Below are 20372 nucleotides of genomic sequence, written 5' to 3'. Positions count from 1 at the left end.
TTCTCTTATTAAACTGTGATTGACTTATGTAAATTAACTCCATGCCAATCAATTTTCTGACTTTGATAGACAAAATTGTAGTTAGAGACAACATCGGGCCTTGAAAAACGAGATGAAAATTGTTTTCAAACATTTTACAACATCTTGAATAGCTTCTGATCCAGAATTCGGCCAGTAGCCGTAGAAATATTGAAATATCTTGGGCGTTTTTCAAAACCAAGAAGTATCCCGAATCCTGACAGGCCAGTGGATTACGATGTATATGAAGTCTTTATTGGTTATCTGTAACACATTTGAGCAATTTTGTGCAATCCAGAAAAATTTTTTACTGATTCGGTGAAAAACTTTGATTCGGAAAGAATTCTGTAGTCAGTTGTAATTAAATAATGCCATTATTGCTTAACTAGTTATGGTTGGAAATTTGTCTTACAAAAGCAAAGATGAAAGATATTAAAGTTTAGGGCGTTCCTAATATTTTGCAGGCACTTGAAGGGCGTGGCACCAAAGTCTGACAATTATTTAACACCCCCAATAATTACCCATAAAATCTGCCCCAGGCTTGTTGACTATCTGAATTAGTTCTTGTTATGAAATGTTTTCTTCTTATCTGTCATAGATTTGCTCTTCTTATGTTGCAAATATTAATAAAGGGCACGCAAGTTTAAATATCTTTTGACGGCGGCTTCCTTGTTTTATTATTTATTAATATCCTTTCTAATGACGTTAGTAGGTCAACTTGGGATGTGCAATGTTCGTTCTGAATGCAAACACTTGTCGCCAGACCACTTAAAAGGATGGTATACCGACGGAACAATATTTTTTTATTCAAAGTTCTCTGACAGATCGAAGATACTTTCCAACATTTAGGTAACTTCAATAAAGGACAGGGTTGTGATATTCCAAATATGATAACTTACCCTAAAATGTATATATTTTCCAAAATCCTACCCTAAAATTCAGGTACCACATGAAACACAGTACATGCCTAAACAATTATATTTAATGCCGTTCTATAATCGAGCCTAAAATCTAACAGCTCAGTCAAGTAGATGATACCCAAAAACATATTGTCTACTCGAGCAAAGGTACCCCAAAAAATCCCGTCTGAATGTATAAAGAAGTTCCTCCTTCCCCCATGAGGATTTTCGACAATTCGACAAGGTTATATTTTAAATCCTCTTATAGTTACTCTAAAGGCCTTATCCAAATATGCAACACTATTCAATTAAGATTTGCATACAGTCACAAATCTTTCGTATAGAAGAACTCGAGGAGATATGATATTGGTTTTCAAAATTATAGGCACCGTGGAGCAAGGGGGGAGGGCTGGAAAGGCTTTAGCTCCCGCACTTTTTGCAAAAAATGCTAAAATTAAGTAATAAACTACCAGTAAAGCCTCTTTTATTCGGTTTTAGCCCTCCCACTTTTTCTAGACCCCCCACTTTTCTCGACGCGTCGCGGTGCCTGGTATACAAGTTGTGTACAAATAAAACAAGATTACACGAGCTCAAGCTTCTTATGCAAAGAAATTGCTTGAACGTTAGGCAAAATTTCTTTTCCCAAAGAATCGTAAAGTCGTGGACCAAGTAACAAAAGTCGTTATCAGTATATCAACAGTATTTAATTTTGAAAAATTGTATGACAGCCTCAATTACGAAAGTAAATATAACTTTAGGGCTCTATAGGCTGGGTACCTCGTACTACCTTACTCGATATACCACCATTATGTCTTGCCATCGATCAACAACAAAAATGGTATCTCATCTCTAAACTTTTCAACATTGCCATCTGTACTACGTTCTGCATATTTTGTTGCAAAAATAAACAATGGACAGACCCGGAATAACATCCTTTTTAATTTTGGTTCTTTATTTTTCTCAGTTTCTCCTTTTATCTCACGATTGGTATAGTTTTTTCTTGAAAATCCAGGCTGGTCAATTGCAAATTACTTTGTAATAGTGAGATTGGTAATTTAGCTTTAATTGAATTGAAAATTAAATGTTTCCAATAGCAAGAATCTACAGTATATGGTGTTCATTTTTGCTCAGTAATTAGCGGTACATTATTTACCCTGTATTGGGGTTTGAATGGGATTTGTTGTGTGTGCGTGCGCGATGCCTAAGATCCGCTGCGACCTAACGCTAGACCTAGAGAGCACACGAAACAAGACGCCATGTTTTCACTCCGACCCTGATCTAATCCCTGAACTCCAATCCGAGGCTAGTATAGAATGGTTTATGCCTAATACACTACAGAATTAATAGAAACAGTTACCTAGGTTGAATCCAGGGTCATGCAACTGACATGCGGAGGTGGATTGAACCCAGGGTTAGCCCAGGTTTGTTTTGAGATATAGTGTAAACCTGAAACGGGATTGATTGAGCCCGGGTAACTTTTCTACTGCGCATGCGGATCAAGATCATGAATTGTAAAAGGCGCCAGCTTGTGACCCCTTTTTATCAACTGGCTGAATAACATTGCCATAATTCCCTAGGAAAGGGGGTACCATATGTTCAATCAAAGTCTAGATTTCGAAAGGAGCCAAGATGGCATGTCCGATTAACTTTGATATGACTTTATTGTAGCATTGAGGCTTTGACGAAGCTGACTTTTATGTTTGTTTGTCACTACAAGACTTTGTATTTACATTCTTCTTGGTTTTAGATATTTAGATAAACAGAATTTACACTGAAAATTGCGAAACGCCTATGTAAAATGCCTGTTTTATTGTTTACGTCATCTAATGATTTTTGGGTAACTTAGGATTTTATTACCATGGGTAGTCGGGAAATGATTTTGCTCAAGGCTCCAGTCTTGGGCCATTTGTTTTGCCGGAGTTATGGAGCAAAAATAAACATCAATTCAAACTAAAGAGTCTATACAGTTTATCTAAGATGAGGCTTTACAAAGAATTGGTAGGGATGGGAAAGCAGTAGAAAGAAGCTAAAAGACTAAATTGTTAATTCAATGATAATATCATCGCTTTTGTATTATTGTACGTCACAAACAAAAGATAATGCAAGAAGATATAGATCAAAAGTAGAATAGCATTGAAGCCTAGTAGCATTTTAGTCCTTATTAATCAGGGCCGCCGAGTTGTTTTCAAAGCCACCGAAAGGGGCAAATCTGAAAGATGAAGATTTTTGCAACCACAATCAAGATTTCGATAAATCCCATTCCTAAAACTGGATTCATTAATCTATGAGGTTATCCAGACATCCTGGCACTGGGACACTTTGCACCCCTGCAAATCTCCCTTCTGCCATTTTGGTTGTTCTGCCGTTATTCATATCTGCCTATAAACAACCATTCATCTGTTAGGAATCAGACAACAAGCATGATAATACAAATGTGAAGGAAAATAATAAAGCGAATGATCGGTTCTTTGTCATGACAAGAATATCAATATAGTACCGAAATGATGACATCAAAAAAATCCATTTTTAGAAATTTGTTATTTGACCATATAGCCTGAAAGAGTATTACGAAATTCCTCTAAATGTGCAAAATCGGTTGAATGTGTTACAAATTGGCTGAGATATGGTCATACAGGCATAAACTTTTTAAACCAGGCTAGAACAACGGTTCCGATGGCAAACTTGAAATCTTCCATTGGCCATATCTCACCCAATTTTCAACATATCTACATGATTTTGCAGATTAACAGGCATTGTGTGCCGTTCTTTTAGATTCTGTGGTCAAAATTTAGAAATTCTAAAAATAGATTCGTGATGACGTCACACTTGGTACTCTATTATTCTAAAACAGCCTAAGGGAACTTGAGAGGAAGTCTTATCTGCAATCAGTTGTTGCACAACCGTGTTATTATAGGCAGTTTGTTCACGCATTTTTAGGAGGTTGGATGTAGCTGGGAATTATTCATAGTTAAGGAAATGAAACCAATATGCACGCATAGGTTATGGGATCTTAGAGCGATAACATAAAAAGTTAATGCAAAGATTAACAAAACCTAGGCTTGTAATCAAAACGGTCACACACAACACGGATTTTGACAGTTGCACAATTAGAACGATAACAGAGTTGCTTGGTTCTGGGTAACAGTTTAAACTCACAATTGCATGGATATTATGTTAGCTTGATTCCTACGCTATAAAAATCAACAAGAGAATTGTATTTAACGAGAATACGCAGCCGTGCGATAGCAGGAAAGGAGGATTTAACAGTAACAGAAGCAATAAGGAGGAAGTGTTAAATGCTCCAAATAGGATATATTTTACATATAAGTAATTATGACGTCATTAAATAGATTTCACGTTCTCAACACCAGCGCAAAAAAGTCTAGGGAATCTTTTGTCAACTCAAAGACAGTCGCCATTACACTCATAGGGCACCAAAATTATTTGTGAAAATTCATCCTCAGCTGGTTGAAATCATAAGTCAATTGAAGTTATAGAATTACTTTATACCAATCGATAGACCAATCGGGAAAAAGGGAAAATTTGCTGAAAATTTGAACGCTATAAGAGGATTTTGAAGAATGCAGAACAAATTAAGGAATATAATTAGAAAAAGAGAAAGAAGAAATAGAAAAATGATAGAAACAAGAAAATTGTATATATGGTAGCTTCTATCTAGGATGGCAAAAGGTGTACAATGATGCAGCTGTTCACTTTAATCGTGGAAGTTATGTCTTGCATTCTCTGTACATGAAAATTAGCAATGCAGACAAATTGAATTGGGAATTTGTGATTGTTTACAATCCAGTTATACTTAGTGTTTGGAATAACTGGCAATTTGCTAGGAAATGAAAATAAGCAATAGAAGAAAATAAACATAAGGATTATGATAGCGCTATCGATCTTAACAACAAAACACCATTTCGATTCGTCTTCGAAATTCTGTGTCACGTGGAGAGTATGTATATGCAAATAGTTCATTTTCTAAAGGTAATATACTGCATGTTAATTTATACCATCTTTGATCGAAATACAATAATCAACATGCTGTTATTCAGTAAATGTCTCGTGAACGTTTTTCTTTTAAATGTTGGCTATAAGAAAGGTTTTAGAGTATAATTTTCTTGGCCGGAGGAAAGTTGACAACTTTTCTGAACTCTAGGGGACTGGTGGACAAGTCTCCCAGTTCTTAGCAGGATCAATTTCGCTTGGTATTTCGTTTAGATTCGATTAACAAATTTTGGGTGAAGGGGTAATATTTTGGCAACGTACCTTTTCGTGATGAAATCCTGTAATTTTGAAACTGGTTCTATGTAGCCAAATATATCCATGGGTGTCCTCTCCCTTCAGGCAAAACTGGTGTTCCTTTTTTATAAAAGAACATTTTCTGGCTGTAAAATGACGCGGCCTAAAAATATTTTTATAGAGGCAACTAATGGTATAAAGCTGTATAAGACTCAATGTTTATGTATGAACAATATTAAGGACACTAAAGTTTCAAGCTATTAAAACGTTAAGAACATTGCATCTCGGGAAAAAGACCGTATTTGCTTTTGATTACAATTTTATTAGCTAATGCAGAATAATCTGTCTATTAACAACGTTGGTTTTTTGAACACCGCTTATTTCTTTTGCCATAGCAACCTGTCTACATTATGGCTTTCATTTCACCTCATGTTATGGCTTCTCTTTTCTTTTACTTTTCAATGAATTGACGATTGAATCAATGATATATAGAAAACCAACAGGTCTCTGAATTTGTAAATGTAGAAATGGTTTCTTTGCTTCTATTGATCTGTTTTCACGTTTAGGAACATTTGCTTTTGCTGTCCTTACACTTCCAGCACTTTGATTTTCATTCTATGTTTACGGTATTTTTTGAATTACTTTGCCGCAATTAGGACCCGCAGACTAAATTTTAAATTCTCAAAAACTAAGCAAAATTAAAAAATGCATCAAGAACTTTTTCAAAAGTGAAGATCGCAATTGAGACGTGACCGCTATACATGCTAACGTTCTTCCAGAAAACATCGATCATTTTGCTTGCTTCTCAAAGTCTAGTCAGCTTTAAATATCGACTATTTTTTAAGGAAAGCCTTGCCTGTCAATTTAAATTAATTTTCAAACCTAAAAACGAAAAATAACAATTTAGATTTTCTCAAAAAATCGATTTTCTATTGAACTTGCCCCCTTTATGAGCAAACGTCTGTAGGAATCCCCCTCCCTCTCTTGAATTTGCGTTAACAGTTTTCTTTCACCATGCAATTTTTGGAATTCACATTACAGTTTTGTCATGTATTCATCTATGGAAATTACCTATTCTGTGTAAAGGAAGTTTCTGGTTTTCTGAAAAAAATCCAAGAGCATACCTTATCAAAGAAAATGTAAGAAAATTAAATGTTTAACACAGCAAAGTAATTTTTCGTAAATGATACATATTTCATTTTCCCGCCCTTTTCATTCTTGATGAATGACGTCAGCTTTGGCAAGGCCATATCAGTGAACATCAGTGGACGCGAGCTTCTCATCGATCTTCAAGCCTTTAAAATGACTATATAAAGTACCTGGGTGCAAGAGAAATTTTACATTTGTAGTTTGTCTGAGAGAAAGATTGCCTGCATTTTCTCTCAGTGGAGTTTAGCGATTTTTCCCCGTCAGTAAAACAAGCATCAATGCCGAAATGAAAAGATTTTAAAAGCAGCTTGTAAAGGTAAGTTCATATTTGTTAATTAATAGGATAAAACAATTTTTAAAGATTGAAAACTGTAATTTTTATGTTATCCCTCCCCCTAATTATTATAAGGGTTTTAAAGGGACAGTTTCAAGCCTTCGTAACTGACGATCGCGGAAGAATTTTGACTGAGTACAAAGGCAGTTTTTTCATAAACCTATTAGAGATTCAATTTAAAAAAAATTAAGTTATCTATCAACGCATTTTACACGTTAATTTTTTGTGGGTAGTGACAAAAACGTCCAAAACAGGCCTAAATCTAGCTGCGAGACACGTTTGTTGTCATATTCTTGAATTCTGATTGGCTAATGGGGTATGGAGAATTTAGATCGCTCAGCCAATCAAAGATTTGGAACCTATGCTGGCCAAACTATGATCGATCTATAGCCAAACCTGAAAACTTAAAGAATTTCGAAATAATTTCAAAATATATTTTTGTTTGAGTAATTACTTACTATTGAGCAGTTATTTCCCTGAAAATTGAAAATAAATCTGTATTTGTATAACTATCTGTCAGAAGACGTTATCACAGGATATCATTATATTAACTTTGATTATATGTCTTTCCACAAATAAAGCCCTTGTTGTAACGCGAACTCCAACAAACTCTCTAACTAAAATCTCTCTGATATGTTCTATTTCGTTAATAATGCATTTTCTATACAGAAATGTTCATGATAATTGTAGCAGCGTTCTTTAATGAAAACCTTTTGATGAGCATTTACCATTTTGATGACAAAGAAATATATGAGCAATAATGGATAACTTGACAAAAAAAGAAGCTTTCAAAAGCAAAACATTAGAACCTGTTTTGAAAAGAAAGAAGAAAAGTTAATAGGAGGTAGAAGTCGGCCAATGTTTTTAAGCTCCGTGTTCCCACCACTGAGAGCAATTTGCGTGGTTGCAGGCAACACTTGACAAGCGCGCCTTTTTCACAGCTGTGGAGTTCACAACGGCAGGTTTTTATGTTTGACATCTGTATTTTCGTATTCATAGCTAAAATTAATGTTGTTTTCTCTGATTTCGACAGTTCTGTAAATAGAAAGACCCTATCGCAGCAATAGGCACCTATCGAGCAGTGGCTGTTTTTTGAGTGGCAAGGAAGTCTGTTTTTTACTTTTCTTTTACTGATAAGGAAAACTAGCAGAATGACTAGGCCGAAGGGCTCATAAAATATGTCATTGTCCGCAGGCACGACGCTAGTTATTGTGGCTACGAATGGTGTTTGGCCCGAACAGTTTGGAACTTTTTTCCCAAAGAATTGGGCGAGTCACCATTTGTTTGCCTACAATTAGAAAAATCGCCGACGAAGCAACCCGAAATTGCAAAAAGTTTGTCACTGTTGCAACCGTAATTCTTTTTAATTTGGAGTCACCTGTCACACCCCACCCTAGTTTCTGAATCATCTGGGTATCATTGTTAACCTGGTAGACTAACAAGGGTTTGAATGTTGAGTGATAAATGTTCGAGGGATCTTCTCTTTCATTTCATTTAAGTTTGCTAATTACATAAAATAGCATAAAATTAATTGAAGCCGACAACACACCAATATAATTTACAAGATGCTGAATGAATAGCTAAATTACACGAGTTATTTATAGGCGACCAGGCACTGCATCGTCGTAAATGTTACTATTGACATCATTGGCACTCTTTGTCTTTTGATCGAACCAGCTATCCGCATGGTCTAAACCAGTGGCGGCTTTGAGGGGGGGGGGGAGGGGGGTGGGGCAAGTAGGGACAGTTGCCTCTCCCTAGACGAGTTGAAGCAAGTATGGCGCCCCTTTTTTGGAAATTGTGCGCCCCTTTTGAAGAATGAGAATCAGGTGAAAATGTTTCTGAGACCAATAGGTTATTTGCTTCAAGTTGTTTATTCACAAAATGGTTCTGAAATTGTTGTATACAGCGTTCTCTCGTCATCAATTTTTGAAAATTTTTCAGCGCCCCTACTACCAACTGCCCCTCCTTCAAGTTTGCTCTGGATCTGCCCCTGGTCTAAACAGGATTTTGGTATAGCCTTTGGTGCTACTGTATTGTTTTTTGTTAAGATCAGTATGGATCAGATGCCTATCATGCTCCCATTGACATCGTCTTTGTAATCTTGTTATTGTAAAATGTACTTTTTTAGACTGTATAAAAAAATATTGTCACCATTTCTAGCTATTTATAACAATTATTCTTTGTAAATCTTTGATTTCCAAATGGACTATCTGGAGAAGAATTGATTTAAGAAAAGTTCTGATATCAAAAGTTAACAAGAGTTGATAGCAAAAGCCTGTTGAATACGATTTTACATTTAAAGCTTTTATCAAATGAACAGTAATTTTTCAAACTCCCGAAATATCTTATACATACAAGGCGCAGAACTAAAAATACTCCCTGTTAATATCATGCCAAAGAAATCAAGGAATCATTTTTGAAACTGCACTCTCATCTACTGTCATTTTTATGTATCAAATGTTGGTTTTATTTATCAATTAATTTTGTCGTGTTCGGCCATTATTGCATTAGCACAAATCGCTATAGACCTATGATTAGAAGAAGCGAACACTAATTTTGAAAACTGCGAAAAAACCAAGATTTATTATTATATTCTGCAGGAAATGGACAAGAGAAACCCTTTTCCCCAACAATTAAAAGCGAACCAATCTAATAGCATCATTGATTTTCAGTTTAAATTATTTCTACACAATAAACAAACTGCTAATAATTAAATATAAAGCTGATGAATAAAATAAAAGATATATAAAGCCAGGTCGCTTTCTTTTTCAGCTCATCAAAGGTGCATTTAATTGTTTTTTGAATTGGCAAAGGGTAGGAAGCTCGCTGCTAGTTATAGAGATTTCATTCCAGACCTTAATGGATGAAAAGGAAAATCCTTTTTTGGCATTCTCCAAGATTATACTTCGGTATCTAAAGATCGCGTGTTTTAACTGGGGAAATTTGTTCGAGAGATTTTCTGAGCTGAGTTTTTTCATGGTATTTTAGGCATCAGAGCTTAAAAAAGATTAAATGATGCCCAGGTAGTTTTCACGATGTAGGAGAAAAGAAACTCACAATGACTAGATTTCAAAAAGGAGTGACAATTTCTCTATAAATATACAATAATAAAGAAATAACAAGTGATTAAAGGGGGGGGGAGGCTAGGGAAGAACGAAAAGCACGCTTCAATCACGCTTGGCAAGCAAAGTGGGACCAAGTCTACGCCGAATCATACAATAGAATTATTTAGACCAAGGAGCAGGAGAAAATATAAAACTGCATATCAAACCCTAGCAGTTTCATACCCAAACATCAAGAAATACTTCCAAACACTTCACATAAAGCCTATACAGAAACTATAAACTATAAAGATTAGCAGTTAAGAGTATCATCACAAGTGAACTTACTATAGCATAAACGCTCCTCATCAAAATAACTCTGATTAGAAAATCATTGTATATTCATTCAGGGTTTGACTTATAACATTGCAAAATGTTAAAATATGAGAAGATACCTTAATGCTTCCTACCTCAAACTGTTCCCAAAACGCATCAGCATTAAAGTTTTATGCAAGTAAGATGTTAAATATTTGTTTGCATTTTACGATTTAATATTTCCATTATAATAATAGTAATAATAAGAGGAATATTTATATAGGGTAAAACCTTGTCAATACTACGAGTATTGTTATCAAAAAGGGCCCTGTTTGAAAGAAAGAAATGTAACTCATCAAAAATACATAATACAAAGTAAAAGCCTTAAAATGTCTTTTAATATTTCTTCTTAAAAAAAATAAAAAAAATCCTGAAAAATCGTAGTTAGGAAAAAAAATATTTTTTTCTAGTATCTCAAAGAGACTGGCCCTATCAAAGAAAACGGCCTATTGCGTCTTGTTAACGGCCCTGTAATGATTAAGAACTACTTGCTGGGCTTAGCGGACTGAATTTTGCACAATGTTCTTTGAAAGGCGGAGAACAACAAATTGCAGAGAACTGAAAGCGAATGTTTTGATGAAACTTTTAAGCCAAAGGTAAGAATCCGATGCTAAAAAATGTTACGTAAATCAAATGTTTGAATGTTTGAAAAATATATCAAGAAACTGTGATTATACTCATTTAAGCCACACATAAAAACACTGTGTAAAAAGGCTAGTCAAAAATTGCATTCCCTCTCCCGCACTTCATGCTACTTAAGCACAGGACAACTCAAACAAACAATGAGGGCATTTATCCTATCCCAATTTAGCTATTGCCCACTTGTATGGATGTTCTGTGACAAAAGCCTAAATAATAAGATAAACCATATACATGAAAAGGCACTGCGTATCGCATGCAAAAACAATGTTTCAGATTGTGATACTCTCCTGATTGAAAACAACTGTGTATCCCTACGCAAAAGAAACCTTCAACTACTAATGGTTGAGATCTAGAAAACTGTACATAAACTCAATCCAAGCTTTATGAATGAAATATTCATACAAATGAGCAGCCACTACCATCTTAGAAACAGTAGATTAATGCAAATCCCAAAAATTCGAACCATCACTCATGGAATCGAAAGCTTGTCCTTTTTAGGATGCAAGCTTTGGAACAATCTACCAGAAAACTTGAAAAACCTAAAAACTCTTCATACCTTTAAAGTAAAGATCAAACAATGGAAGGATAATTGCAGCTGCAGGCTATGTAGAACCTTTGTAGCACAGGTCGGGTTCTTGACATGAATTGTCCAACATTGATATTTTCAACTATTTATCTGATTAAATCCCAGGTATTTTTATTTATTTCTTTAAATAGCTTTTATATCACTGTATAATATCATCATTTTTATTCCAGTAAATAGTAGGCTTTAATTAGCTTATCGTTTAGCTACTACTGTAAAGAACGCCTACTGTAAATAAATGAATTATTATTATCATTACTATTATTTTCCCTAATAACGAATACAGACAATCTGGCCAACTAAAGATGAGAATTTGATTTGAATTCTACTCTCGATGATTAATTTATTATTTATCACTCAATGGTCTGTTTGCAAAAAACTGGTTGGTTCCATATTTTATGCAGTTGCTGAACATTGAATACCCGCTATTAATTCCCAATTCATCCGTGAATGCACAATTCCGAAAGAGTTCTGCCTCTCTGTGAATTGAATAATTTACTTCATGTGTGGTTTTGCGTTATTTAGTCGGATAGAAAGCCTCGTCTTCCTGCCCCGATTCATTCTTGCTCTATTGTAAAGGGGCATTGAATACGAAACTTGAAAGTGTTTGAAATTGAAAAGAGTTCGACTTGCGGCTGTTTCGTGCCAGTCGCGATCAAGCTTTGTTTATCAACACCAAGAGTTGATTTCGTGCAACTTGAGCAAATACGAAGAGGAATTCGTCAATTAATCGTCTATAACGATTCTGTGCTTTTACTTTTGTCAAAGGAATACGTGTCGAGTCTCATGGAAAAGCAGAATTCAGTGCGGGAATTGGTGATTTGAAAGAGGCGCCTCTTCTGCAGGTAAGAAATCGCAATTACATTACACTGTAAGAAGTTTATGTTCAGCTTCAGTATCATGCAATTTCAATGTCAGATATCCACTTAATGCTCTCTAAGGTTCAAATGACTATATCAAAACTAAACAAACAGTAAGTAAATGAATGAAATCATCCACTGTTGCTCCTTCAATAAGAACCGTTTAAATGCGAATTTCGTTATTCTTTGACGACAGTTCAAGAATAATATAATTTTCTGTTGGGAGAAAACGACCTCCAAACTTCTTTTGTGAAGTCGCTCTTCCTTATATACGATAACGAGTTGAATAAGAGAATTTAGGAAACTAGCAAAGTAATTACTCCGGTGCTGATGTTATATGTAAATAAAACTTTTTAAGTTGCTCAGGATAACGAAGGCGGTGCATTCACAACTTAATTTTGTTACAAACCTTTTTTTTATAAAAAAATTGTCTATCAGAATATCAAGACTCAAAATCGCTGAAATGCAAGAATAGTTTAGCAACAACACAAAGCTCAAGCTACATTAAGAATCAAGTTTTTTGATTGATTGAGTTTTTTTGGAAAGCAAAACAAATGCGAGCTTCACCCTGTTATAAATTAAACAAATGTCCTAAATTATACGTAACTGGCCTTGGATTCATAGACACTATAATGCAATCCAAATTTAATTTAATTTAAGAATAATCTTAGGCTAAGAATAAAACAATTAAGAACGTTGAGGCACAGCAAAAATGGTATTCTTCAAAAATAACAACTGTCTAATATTGTATTATGCTTTTGTCAGTGCCAAAGCTAGTTGAATATATTAAAAACAAAATTCCCCCTTCCTTTGTTTCAGCAACTCCCAAGCCATAAATTTTCATTTGAATACCTTGTCAGTGTAGTGATGTTTTGAGATGTCAGTGTAGAGAAGGTGTACCCGCAATCTGCAAAGCAGGTAGCTTTCAAAACATATTAAATTGCAGACAAAACGTGTTTTCGCTGTTTATTTTTGTAACATGGCGATAAACCTGCTCAAGTATCATGCCTATTTGCAGGTAAAATTTACAAGGAAAATGTTTCTAATTTTGATATTTTTAAAGAAAGCGTGCCTTTGAGGATGTGCTTGATTCTTGCATTGCTCCGACCAGATAAGATAATTTGACTTTCAAAGCAACGTAATGTCGTCTGAAGAAGTATCTTTCAATAAGCATTGAGTGAATATACATATAGCGTAGCAGGGTGGTAATTCATTTGCTCCTTCAATGAACCGCATACCTTCATCGCATTAAATTGCGTTCTCTTACTTGAATGCAAAATTATATCTTATATTCAAAGACGATTAATCAAAATGCTGAGTTTGTGGGAATATGCATAGCAGTTTCTCTTGACAACAAGTCATTTAGGCTAATGGCGCTTGCTTCCTCAGGGACGAAGCTATAAAATTGCACTGATAAGTGTCCAGTTTCGTTGCCTTGAAAGTTTCAACTGAATTCTGATAGGATTTGAATTGTATGGGGCTCAGATTATGTTATTAGAATCGCGTTATTGACAGTAAATTTCCTGTTGCATGAGATATTTGCTTATAAGAGTCAATGTATCACACAAATTTTATTTTATATAAAAAAAACGTATTTATTAAGTATACTAAAAATTTGAACAAGCCTTGATTTTCTTGAGAAGCTCTTGTTTTCCATCCGTCTATATTCTTAAAGTATTCCTATTTTTTCAAATCTGATATGGTTTCAGGGGAACATCCCCCAGCTTCCAATAGAAACCACGCTGCTGAATGCGAGATGTGTCAGTCATGTGATTTTTTTGATAATCATTGCAAATGATTATCATATTCTCATAAACTGGATGATTCCGTGCCTGACTTTTCTGTTAATTAATATCTTTAAGAAGAAGAGATTAGCAGCAAAACTTGTCTAAGTACACATTTTTTACGAAAATCTGTAATTTGTGTTTCAAAATAATAAACAAGTACTGGAAAATCAGGAGAGCTAAAGACACTTCCGTCCTAAAGGCAAAAATAGGAATAATTGAATTTGAAGAGAACCAGAACCCCGAAATTTTGTGAAACCCAGCAATATGGTTGGGACCCCAAATGTTGAAACGATGACATCAAAATTAAGAAACTTTTAGGAAACGTTGAATATTTGAATTTCGGTGAGCGTTATAAAACTGGAGTATTGAAAGTCGATCTTAATTGTCGAGGGGAACGAGAGATGGAAAGTTTTGGAGTTGAAGAGCATGCGTAATAATGTATTTGTTCAATGCGCATGCTCTTCAATTCCAGAACGAGGGGCTGCCTCACTCATTTACAGTCTGTCTCTTGTTCGTCTTTCCAAAAAAACTTCGGTTTTTTATATAAAAATTACAGAGGTAAGTTACTTTCCAGCACTGGTGACAGATATAAACTTCCTCATATATCACCCTAAAGAAAAATGTAAGGTGGTATCTTTGAATATAAGATGGTTTAAAATAAGATCATTCGTGGCATGACCAATGGCCTTTTCAATCCTTGTTCGAAGACTCGCCTTGTTGAAACCCTCAGATGACTGTAGGGGAATTTTTCACACAGTTATTGAAATTCCGACCAAATTTCAAAAGGATTTATCTCAATTTCAAAATGTTTTGATACGCTTCAAGCATTGGTTTTTCTCTTGCGGTAGCCTTATCTGAATTAAGGTCAAAATCAAGAAAAGTTTCTCAAGAATGTTAAATATTTTTCTTCAACATTTTTCAAATGAATACTGTCATAAAGGATTTTAAATTCCAGGCAGAAATTTGGAGCTGGATTTCAACAAGGCAAATTCTTTCAAGAAATAGAAACCTTTGAATATAATTAAAAGGCTTAAGAATCAGGGTAACCTTGACAGCCTAATGTTGCCTGAGCCAAGCTGAAAAAGCTTTTCTGTGCGCCATGTTGTCCCTTACACTCTTTTTTTGATGAAAAAACATTTTTATAAGAATATTCAGGCTCTGTATCGTCCAATTTTTAAAAATATTATGAGAATGTTGCTGAGGCTCAGCTTTTTTCTGATATATCTCTTTATAATATCGAGGTTGGAAAATATATACCGTATTCTTATATAAAAATTAACGTATAAATCAAACAAAGAATTCGGTCATCTTTTAAATAAAAAAAAAATTTGTTTAAATGGAAAAAGTGGAATTTTGGCTTTGAAATATGAAGAAAATCCGCGAAAACATTCGCAATGTGAAAATCAAGTTTGGTTCCCAGCAAGCTTTCAATTTTTTCATTTTCTTCAAAAAATTAATTCTTATTCAAATGAAAATATTAGGAAACTAAATAATAATCTGATGTATATTTTTGACTCTGTTATGGCTCTTAGCATATCCTATCTTGTGTAAGAAGGAAGAAACGCAGGATATGCTGTCCGCCGGTAATGATAATACGAAACATATTCAGGAACAAAGCAACGCGACAACGAGAAGTTAAGCAATGAAATAGAATTATAAAATAAATTAAATTTAATAAATATTGATGTCCCCCCCCCCGCATACAGAGCTTCAATATACTATCTTGTATTTTGATTTTTGGTTCTTTTATGATTTTTGGAATAAACATATTATTTTCTTTCGATTTCACTATACTGTCTTGGTCATCACAAATCCCTCTGCGCGATGTTGAGATGCTTTTTCTTAGCGTCTGCTTACTAGTGCCACCTGTCTACTTTTGAGTGATTTGTTCATTACTGTGATACCACTACCTTGGGATTTAAATATTTCTGCTACGGGGCTTTGTTTTTTCAGCATGAATTATCGACAAATTTTGACAACTTGAAAATACAAAGAACTTTTGAAATCGATGAACACATTTAAGTTCACCAATGAACTTCCATGAATTTCCATGTTTCAAACGACTTGCCTCATTCGGCCAATGATTGTGCCTAGATAACCTTATATTAAAGAGGAGCCCCTTATAGGAACAGTGGCGGATTTAAGGTGGGACAACTAGGGGCAGTTGCTCCTCCCTCAACGAGTTGAAGCAAGTCTGGAGCCCCTTTTTGTGGAAATTGTGCATCCCTTTTAAAGGATGAGAATCAGATGAAAAAGGTTCTTGAACCGATAGGTTGATTTGTTTCAAGGATTACCTCAAAGTTATGTTGTTTATTCTGAAAATGGATCTGAAATTGTTGTGTACAGCGTACTGTCGTAACCAGGTTTTGAAAATTTTTCAGCGCCCCCACTACCAATTGCCCCTCCTTCAAATTTGCTTTGGATCCAGCCCTGTATAGGAAACAGTTGCATGAAGGGTGCGGATGATCAAATACGGAGAAATGAAGAAAATGTCTGACAAGAAAAGAGATGGAAGGGACTAAGCAAATTTAAGAAGGATATAGTTGCTATTTTCAGGGCTAACTTTCGATTCCTGAAGATTATCAAGACAAATCTTCCTTTCTCACGCTGGCTTATTCCTTCTTACAGCAGTAAGCAAGTTTGAAATCCTCACATCACACTAAAAGCTAGCAATCGATCCACTGTTATTCCCACGAACAGACAGGTCTTCTTGGTCCCGTTCTCATCATTGAACCCACTCGCCGACAAAACGACCTTTCAGACTTTTATGGTGGCATTGAAAATTTTCTTTGGCAAGTATTTTCAACATCCTTCTTGTCAATGATAATGTTTTCTTTAACATACTTTGTATATAAACAAATGATCAACGTTGCTCTCTTTTATCTTGCAAAGTTTTTGTTATAGTATTCAAAATACTTTTGATTCGTAGTAACAGTCGTTTAGAAGAAACTTTCTAAATATTAATTCCAAACAAACATTCCTAGCCTCAGATCTATGACCGTTATACGTTTATCATCACAATTGTTGCGAAAATTATTTATTAAACACCGCCAAAAGAGTTCTTGCCAAGGAAAAGCGAAGGTAGAAAGCATTTAAAGTATGTATTTTGAATTTAGATTTCTTATTGATCATTTTAAAGGACTTTAAGGCATTTCATCGATTGATTGAAAGCCCAAAGCAAAAGCTCCTGAGAATGATATCTAGGGCTTCAAAGGGGTTATAAGTGAAGAGAGTTATGAAAATATAAAGGTTTTTACAGCTCAAAGGGATTTTATATATATCGAGTTCGAACTTTTGAAATAGGAAAAGCTTCAAAGCGGCAGGTAGAACCCAGAATTTCAACGCCAAAGATGAGGGAGGGGCACAAAAAAGGAAGTTTTTGGTTGTCTCTTATAAAAAATCCGAGCATATAATATAAAAAGTTTTACGTTTTTGTTTTCGTCCTTAAATTTTTATATTATTCTATCAATTGCTGGCTCTCTTAAATGATAAACTATTCTAATTAAACAGAAACGTTCTCTACACCAAACAGTATCATTTATTTTAATGAATTTGTGTTGATATGTTTTGGGAAAATGATAGTTGTTTGATTAAGCATCGTCTGCTTTGCTACACGAAGGCAGTTGAACAGAAATAATCCTTCATATGTTCTAGGAATTATACGTCTATAGCCTGCAGACAGTAATATGCATATCTTCCTAAAAGGCATTTTGCTGAGAAGCAAACTGCTAAATAAGTTCTCGGTCGCTTCATTTTTTCAATAGGTTTTTAACTAAAAAGTGCCTTAAATCTATATTTTTAGGATGAAAATCATGCCACAAAATAGGTACAGAAGTGTTTCACTTGATATAAAAATTTGCTGCAGTTTCTCAGGAAAAAGGGTAATCGTTGATAGGGTTATTCTTAATTGTTTGGGTGACTTCTGAGTCGGTTTTTTCATAGATGTTTTTCTATGAAAGAATGTCTGCTATTTTCCTTGTTATAGAACCTTGTATGAGGCAATGGTTTGTACGTTTGCTAAATTTGCGTGCTGGTCTGGTAAGAAAGGCTGTGGTAATGCAGGCAAACGAAGCTTTGTGACATTTCTAATTGGATTCAGCACTGAGAAAGGGGATAGCCATTAGCCTTCTTTGCGGTGCATGTTGGTAGGAATGCCGCGTCGAAGCTTTCAATCAAAGCCAAAGGGGTGGTGCAAAGCAAATCAATAAATGCTCCAACCGCAATCCAATAAACTTTGAAATTAAGCAAAGATAGTTTTTATTTCTTGTCTGTGTCTTATGCTTGGCTTTTCATAAGACCATCGACCCGACCGGAAACGAGGCAGCTCAGACAGTGATATACACGTCTGTTGCGATTGCCTCTGTAAATTATTGATAAAAATTTGTTACTCTAAAAAATTAGATCCATGGAAATTCAGAAAATACCTTTGTTCAAGTGTTTGAGTTTTTTCTAATTCCAGGGAATAGAGTCATTTGCCGCTTCCTTCGCTACTGATAAGGAGGAAAAGTTGGTTCTAATTCATGCTTGACAGGCCTGCCTTTACAGTAGACATTTCTTACTATATGGTAACAGAGGGTCGGCAATAAATTATCACCACTCTGCTATCCATCCCATTCAAAAAATTTGACATCCTGCTCCTTTTTCCGGCATATCCCGTACTCCACCGATCTTTTCTTTCAAATTCCGATCTGCTTTCTTTTCGTTATCCTGTACTCCTCCCGTCAAAACGGGCCGATCCCGCCGTTCCGCCAAACCTTTCGCGTACCTTCGCATCAATAATCGCAGTCCTAAGCGTTTTGCAACTGTCGACTACTCTTTCTTGGGAACTAAAGAACGGGTGAGAATGTCAAATTAAGCACCGAGAAAGGATCTTTCTCTTCTGCTTGGAAAGGTAAAACTGCTTTTCGTTTCTTAAATAAAACCATATTTATTTCTCAAGTTAAACCATATTTATATGCGGCCATTATGCGTGAGATTACATTAAAGATATATATTGAAACAATTTATAGATATAACTACAAGTGAACGTAATTTTAAGTTCAATTGACAATAAGATAAGCAAAAATTGTGTTCGTTGTTTAGAGAGTTTCTGATCAGTGTTGCCAGTTCGGTATTTATTAGGCCAAGTATTCTAAATTTTTGCCTTTGTCAGTGATAAATTGCCTAGAAAATCTTTTCTTGGAAATTTACTTAATTTTGGCCATTTTGTCTTTTCAGCCTAAATTTTAAGAACATTCTTTTGTTCTAGACAAACATAAACACTCTCAGCAACCAACAAATTTTCAATTGAAGGAGCAACACCTTACAGTGTAAACCTAAATTTCAAATATTAGATCCTAGCCAAGAGTGTAGGAAAGGAATTTTTTGAAGGAGAAACTTTCTCAGTTTTTCGCAGAGAAGTTATTAAAAAGACGAGTGCGCGTAAATACATACTTTGCTTGCGCAGTGCATTTTCTTCGGAAGTTTTTTGATTGGGACTTTATATACGCATTTTGCCCTTAGCTGTTCATCCGACCGTCCTTCTTTTGTAAATATTATCTGGCAAACCGGTTTCTGGTTACTTTTTCTTTGTACGCTACAAACTTTAAACCATGGTTAATATTAAGTTTTGGTGGCCTATAGTTTGGTGGCCTGAAATTTTATTGATGGGAAATGCAGACGCAAGTGTATTTTTACATTCACTGTATATTTAGGTTCTGTTCGGCCTATTCTGTTATTATGCACAAAATGGCGAACCTGTGAATCGAATCTCTTTTCGGGTCAGTGTTGTGAGAAAGAGGTAGAAATGCTGGTCTGTTTTTTTGGCAGAAAAAGGAAAATAAAAGTTTGAAACAAACACTTCTTGTCCTTATTTCAGTTTTCGCATGTTCAAGACAAAAAGTGGGTACAATTCCGTTACTAAGCCGTAAATATGGGACTTATCTCCGCCTAAAAGTTAAGAACTTCTAAAGCCAAATATAAGAGGCTTACTTTGGAGCCAAGTACTTTATAATTATTTCCAGTTATTCCTTACATAATGTATGATCAACAAAATATTGAATAACACTAGCTGATTCAATCTTCGTCGAATCGTGTTTATAAATCAAAACAGAGAAATCTTTGCCTGATGCTGGAAAAATATAACAATACCCATCGATTTTCAATGGTATTCGTTCATTTGAAAATTTATATTTAGTTGCACATTTAAATAGAATGGCGAATGTCACATGTAGAATATACAAAGCCAATGTTTTTACAATTGACTATAAATTGTTAAGAGTATTCTTTTAAGTGACAGGTATTCAATCGTTCTGCGATCACCAACATGAAATTTCTTTTCCGCAATCTTTCCGCGTTCTATCCGTTTCCTGTTTCTATCTTTCCCCTCTTCCCGTTACGTTAAGCGTTCTTCTACATTGCTTTTCGTTCTATTCTGCCTTCTTTCCGTTCTTTTCCA

General features: G+C 35.0%; 1 protein-coding gene across 4 annotated transcripts in view; it reads left to right on the top strand.

Moving 5' to 3' along the window:
* The first annotated feature begins 11742 nt into the window (after positions 1-11742).
* Positions 11743-20372, top strand: part of LOC135688911 (neurexin-3) — a 38944-nt gene continuing 30314 nt past the window's right edge. For all 4 annotated transcript variants that reach the window (XR_016144025.1, XM_065205972.2, XM_065205971.2 and 1 more), the window contains exon 1: positions 11743-12134. The gene's annotated coding sequence lies outside the window, so the exon portion shown is untranslated. The remainder of the gene's footprint in view (positions 12135-20372) is intronic.

Source organism: Rhopilema esculentum, chromosome 9, assembly GCF_057945365.1.
Source record: "Rhopilema esculentum isolate cy_ngs chromosome 9, ASM5794536v1, whole genome shotgun sequence".
NCBI classification, from domain to species: Eukaryota; Metazoa; Cnidaria; class Scyphozoa; order Rhizostomeae; family Rhizostomatidae; genus Rhopilema; species Rhopilema esculentum.
Note: the sequence above shows the minus strand (reverse complement) of the source record. Positions and strands in the feature narration are given on the sequence as shown.